Genomic DNA, 6,079 nt, shown 5'->3' with positions numbered 1-6,079 from the left:
TGCCCGTGAGTGAATGCTCCTATGTCCCGGTGCCCAGGGGGCACAGATGGCACTAGATGATTTCCTTTTGGGTCAAGAATGTGGGCAGAAACTAATTGTCTCCTCTGAGTTTCCACAAGTGCCTGCACTTCTGAGGGTCCAGTTCTCTCTCCCATGGGATTTGGGTCACATATTATTTTCAAATACAAATTTGGTCTATGTTATTGACTTTAGACTTCTTGTGTTTGATTACCTTGTCTGTTATGTTCTGAGAACATGACTATAAATGGAATAAAATCAATAATCATATGCCACTCTATAGTATATGGAATTATCATTTATATAATAACTCCATCATTTATAGGGATAACTATAAACTCTCACTTATGATTTCATATGATATACCATACTAATAATGCTTTTCCATACTAATGCTCTTTTCTTTGGCTTCCTTCATTCTCTTGGTCAAAAGTTTAGCATATTCAGCAGCCTCCTCCCGTTTTTCTTAGTGCATTGTTTCTTCAGAGCAATAGGTCAGCATCTGTCTTGCAGGACATGGGGAGTAACAAGACGCTGAATCTTGGGCGCTGTGGTCCTGGGCTTCTATCATCTTTGTTTAAGGGCTGCCTGACAATATACTGGCAGACATCATCTTCTTTGGAGAGATTAAAAAGCTTTCAGATTTTACTAGCTCTTTTAGGTCCCAACTGACAAGGCACAGTAGTATCTGTCAGTCCTGGAACCTCCTTCTCTCCTTTTTTTTTTACTATAAACAAGTTGAGAACACTCAGATTGGCATCCACAGTGCATACACGAACAGACTTGAGATTCCTCGCTCTGGTTCCCCTTGGTCTATAACAAGAATGCCCCTTACTCAACAGCAGGCACACTCTGCCATGGGTCACTCTGTTTCATGGGAAAACCTTGTTTGTCATTCCCACCTCTGATTCGGACCACATAACCCTTCTTTCTACTCATCACCAACAGCATCAGCAGCTACTTCTGTGAACATGCAATTCTCATAGAACATACTAAGCTGGCATTCGTCATCCACGTCAATGAATTTCTGAGAGGCAGCAGTCAGGAAGGAGATATTCAACTTCATCTTGACCCAGCTGACCACCTAGGGGGCCGTGTTTGTCAGATTTTAATTGCTGTAATAAAACTCCTTAAAATAGGAAGGAGTTAGTTATTTTTTGACCCAATTTCAAAGGTCTCAGTTAAAAACACTGGGCTAAGTTACTTAGGGGACGCTATTTGTTCAGACAGAAAGCCATGGCAAAGAGCAGAGCTGGAAGGAGATGGGGTATTTCAGAAGGACTGGGATGAAGAGGCTGAGGACAACATATTACCTTCAAAGGCATGCTCTTGCCCTGCCCTTGCTTCAACGAGGCCTTAATTAAATCCTATTTCATACAAATTCAAAAACATTGGAACCCACTGAAGTTAGCATCCACTTGATATAATCATTAAATGGTGCCAACTTTTACAAGGCTAAAACTTTAATACCTGAGCTTTATTATGGGAAACATCATTCTCAAAGAGACACAATGACAAATTATCATAAGTGCAGTAGCTAAAAGCAAAATCACAGTTTCTCTGGTTAGCACCAGTGCAGATATACCTCTGTTCAAGGTATTGGTCTGTGAGTTAATCTCAACTGAAGCTATGTTTGCTCAGCTCCCTGGTTGTTAGAAGGAATCATGACTATGGGCTTGTTATGTTGATATACTATTTTTGTTCCAGTTTCTGCATTAACTGAATTTTCAGATCCTGAGGGTTTAGTGACTAAAGACAATATACTATCAAGTCTAACATGATTGATTAACTCAGAGTCAGTAGCTGTGGGTCTTTGACATGCCTGTCTGTCATATGTTGCTATACATGCAGAGAAGTGATATAATACCATGTCCATAGGATGTGCTCAGACTCTTTGAGAGGAAAGAAAACCTGGCAAGGATCTTGGGAGTAATCCTAAATTTCTGCCAACCACAATTCCGTAACTGTATTTGAGAATCTCCTTAGTGTCCCTACGAGTAAGAGTGATTGGAGTGAAACTGATGGGTAAGGTTTTGTTTTAGTTTCGAATGACTTTATTCTTCTTTCCCCTTGAAATGTCAAACCCTGTTTCTAAGTCCAGTAGAAGAACATTCATCTACCTCAGCCTCAATGTCTAAATACCAAGAATGCCTCACAGTTTTAGTATTCTGTATTTATTTTATGAGATTATAATATACACTAGTTACATTATTTCTCCCCTTCCCTTTCCTCCCTCAAAACCCTCCCACATATCTCTGCTTGTCTCTTTCAAATTTATGGATTCCTTTTTAATCAGTTGTTGTTCCATACATTCATATTCACACACACATGCATACACATGCACCCACATACACACACGTTATATTTCTAATGCCAGCCTGCTCAGTCTGCATATTACTCATATGTATGTTTTCACCACTGATCATTGGTATTGGATAACAAACTGGTGTGTTCCTCTTAGGCAAGACTATTTCTCCCAATCACAGCATTCCTTAGTTCCTCTAGTTCTTTGGGTAAGATTTCTGTATTATGGGCTTTCCCCTGTGATGGATCAGGTTCCCCAGTGACCTCGTTTGTTTAAAGCATAAAACCCATCTCAGTCATTTTATAGTGGGAATCCTGTTGCTTGTTTTATTCCCTTGACTGGTGCTTGAAAATCTGCATTCATGTTAAGTTTTTAAAGGTTGCTCCCGCTGCAATAGGCTATTTACATAGTTTCTTTCACTGATCTATTGTTGAGCACTCAGACCATCAGATTTCAAATCTCCCCCTATTAATCACAGATATATGTCATAAAGTACAGAAAAACCACACTACAATTCACAGGCACAAAGAAGCCATATAACAAGGAGTATCCAAGAGAAAAATGCTTGAGTTTCACTCAGAAGGGAAAATAAAACAGATATTGGAGGTGCATGGAGGGAGAAAACTGTGTGGAAGAAGGGATGGAGAGGAGAAAAGGGAGGGTGTGGGTAGCACAGGCAAAGAGAAAATGGAAATTTGTGTGTAGTGGATTCATGGGGGTAAGGGGGAGTTCCGGGACAAGATAGAGAACCAGGACTTGGGAGGCACCAGCTGTGAGAGACTACTAGCAATGGTAGATATGAAGCCTGAAGAAGCTTACTCCTATAGCCAGGCAGTACTCCCAGTGATGGGATTAGGACACCAAACTACCCACAAAACCTTCGACCAAAAATTTCTTTTTCCTATAAAATGGGCAGAGACAAAAATGGAGCAGAGACCTAGGGAATAGCTAACAATGACTGGTCCAACTTGAGACCTCATGGAGAAAAAAACCAATTCCTGACACTTTTAATTACACTCTGTTATGCTTGCAGACAGGAGCATAGCATAACTTTTCTCCGAGAGGCTCCATTCAGCGGCTGACTTAAACAGATGCAGAGACCCACAGCCAAACATTAGATGGAGCTCGAGTACTCTGGTGGAAGAGTGTTGGAGAAAGGATTGAGGAACCCGAAGGGAATAGAGACTCCACAAGACCAACAGAGCCAACTAATCGGCACACTTGGGAGCTGTCAGAGATGAAATCACCAAATAATGTTCAAGCAAGGGCTGGACCTAGGCCCCCACACATTTGTAGCAGATAGTCAGCTTGAATGAATGCTAGTCTCCCAACACCTGGACCAGGGGCTGTCCCTGACTCTGTTGCCTGCCTGTGGATCCTGTTCTCCTAACTGGACTAAATGAGCTGCCTTGTCTCACCTTAGTGGGAGAGGATGGGCCTAATCCTGCAGTGCCTTGACATGTGTCAAGTTCCGGGGATATTCAGGGATCTCTACCCTTCTCAGAGTAGAAGGGGAGAGGGACACAGGGTGGGCTATGTGAAAGTGCTACCTGGAGAAGAGGGGGATAGCTATCTGGATATAAAGTGAATCAATAAGTGAAAAACCAGAGAGAGAGAGGATGCTCTGTAGGCTTCCCTACATAGGGAATTTCTCTTCTAGAGGAACTCAATAGACTGTAGCTTGTGTCAAGCTGACATAAAACTATCCAGCACAACATGCAATGGTAGAAAGGTTGTACAAGGGTGGGAGAGATGGCCCTGCAGGTAAGAATGGTTACCACACAAACATGAAAACCTGTGTGCAAAAATCTCCCCACCGACATATAAAGCATAGCTTGGCTGCCCACATCATAACCCGTGATGGGTAGAAATGGCATCTTGCTGGAACTTCTTGGATGCTAGCCTAATTCCACATTCAGTGAGAAACTCTGTCTCAAAACAATAGGAAAAAGTATAACCGAGCAAGACACCTGATATCTTCCTGAGGCCTCACCACCAAAAATTATATTTTTTGTTTTGCTTCATTCTTTGCAAAGCTCTGCTTTTCCACTTACTTGCTCTGGGCTTATAGAAGGGACTATGATATGAAGTCTCCTGCTTCTAAACATCTTACAGTTCTGTTTTAAAGAAAAACAAGTACATGTTATTCTGAAAAGGAAGAAATACCTTACAAAGTTAAACCAGGAGAACTGAAACTCATTTTTAAGATCTGAAATATGCCTTTAGTGAAGGTATCCAAGAATTACTTAGAACCTGCTCTCCGCTCACTTCTCCATGCTCCTTCCACCCCACAAGAGCCCTCTTCAGTTGTGGTATTTGATCTATTTCACTCATCTGTTCACTGGCCTAAGTTCACAACACACTATAAATTCCATTCAGGGTAGGGGCTAAGAGTTTCTCCTTTTGATATAAAAGCCTAAGAATTGCATATAATAAGGCAGCACATATGTGATTTTTAATGCATGCTAGCATTAAGAATTCTAATGAGATTAAATTATGGGTCTCCTCAAATATTGTTCCCTTCTTTTGGAAATATTCTTACTCCACGGGTTAAGGTGGACTTACTCTCAGATTTCTCCCACTCCCTCTGCACAAGTCCTAGGACTGTGAACGTGCACTGTCATCCATAGCTTTTAGTGGTTTTTGGTTTTATTTTAAGTGATTTGACAATCACTCCACAACTACTGATTACCTATAATAAATTTATTTAAATGAAGGAAGAAAGTTTTTTAAAAATGGAGGAAGGGATGAATAAAAGTATCTCTACTTTCAGATACCAGGATCAGGATGCTACAGAAATAGCATAGTTGCTGATAGATATAGTTGCTGAAGTCTTTGGCAAATGAATGCATATTCTCTCTCTCTCTCTCTCTCTCTCTCTCTCTCTCTCTCTCTCTCTCTCTCTCTCCCTCTCTCTCTCTCTCTCTCTCTTTCTCTTTCTTTCCCTCTCCCTCCCTCCCCCTCTCCCTCTCCCTCTCCCTGTCTCCCTCTTCCTCTCCTCACTCTCCTTCTCTCTCAGTGACTCTATCTCTGTCTCTCGGTCCTCTGTGTGTGTGTGCGTGTGTGTGTGTGTGTGTGTGTGTGTGTGTGTGTGTGTGTGTGTGTGTGTGTTCATTGTCTTCATTGCTATTTTGATTAGTTTTGTCACTTTAAAACACGTTATTCCTCTTTTCTCAATCATTTTGTCTAGAAACCTCTGTCTCCGAGATGACAAAATTCCCAGTTCAGCTTGTGAAAGCCATTTTATTAAATGTTGTCAGTGATGTCCCTGGCTTTTCTTCATTCTTTGAACAACCTCTGTCTCTTTAATGGTGAGTGCAGATTTATTACTGGCATTTCTCATATTTTCCTCAAAGTGTGTTTTGAAATTAAAAACTATGAAAAAAAGCACTGATTTCAAGACCTAGCAGGAAGGGAAGTACTGACAAGAATTGTTGGGTCTGAGGAGTGTGTATGAAGCATTGCCAGTGTTTTGAATTGTATGCTCCCATCCACCATTGCTGAAGCCTTAGCATTGACTCCAAAACATCATGTCTTTCCCATCGAAGAGCGCCAAGTCAGTTCCACACTATATTAACTTAGAGAAATTAATTTACATTTTCGTTTTCTAGTTTTCTCTTCTGAGACTCTTAGCATAAACATATAGTTTTAATCTGGTGTGCAGCTTATTTTATTACTCAAGGAATTATATAGAATTGAATTTTGTGGTTCAGTTGGCTAAACTTGGGGTTGAAAACTAAACATTTCTGGGGGAAA

The 6,079-nt window shown here is 40.9% G+C and overlaps 1 pseudogene; it reads right to left on the bottom strand.

Annotated features, from left to right (window-relative positions):
- Positions 1 to 388: 388 nt before the first annotated feature.
- Positions 389 to 1,084, bottom strand: LOC103693159 (40S ribosomal protein S6 pseudogene; annotated as a pseudogene).
- Between the last annotated feature and the right edge of the window lie 4,995 nt (positions 1,085 to 6,079).

Source organism: Rattus norvegicus, chromosome 14, assembly GCF_036323735.1.
Source record: "Rattus norvegicus strain BN/NHsdMcwi chromosome 14, GRCr8, whole genome shotgun sequence".
NCBI lineage: Eukaryota > Metazoa > Chordata > Mammalia > Rodentia > Muridae > Rattus > Rattus norvegicus.
Note: the sequence above shows the minus strand (reverse complement) of the source record. Positions and strands in the feature narration are given on the sequence as shown.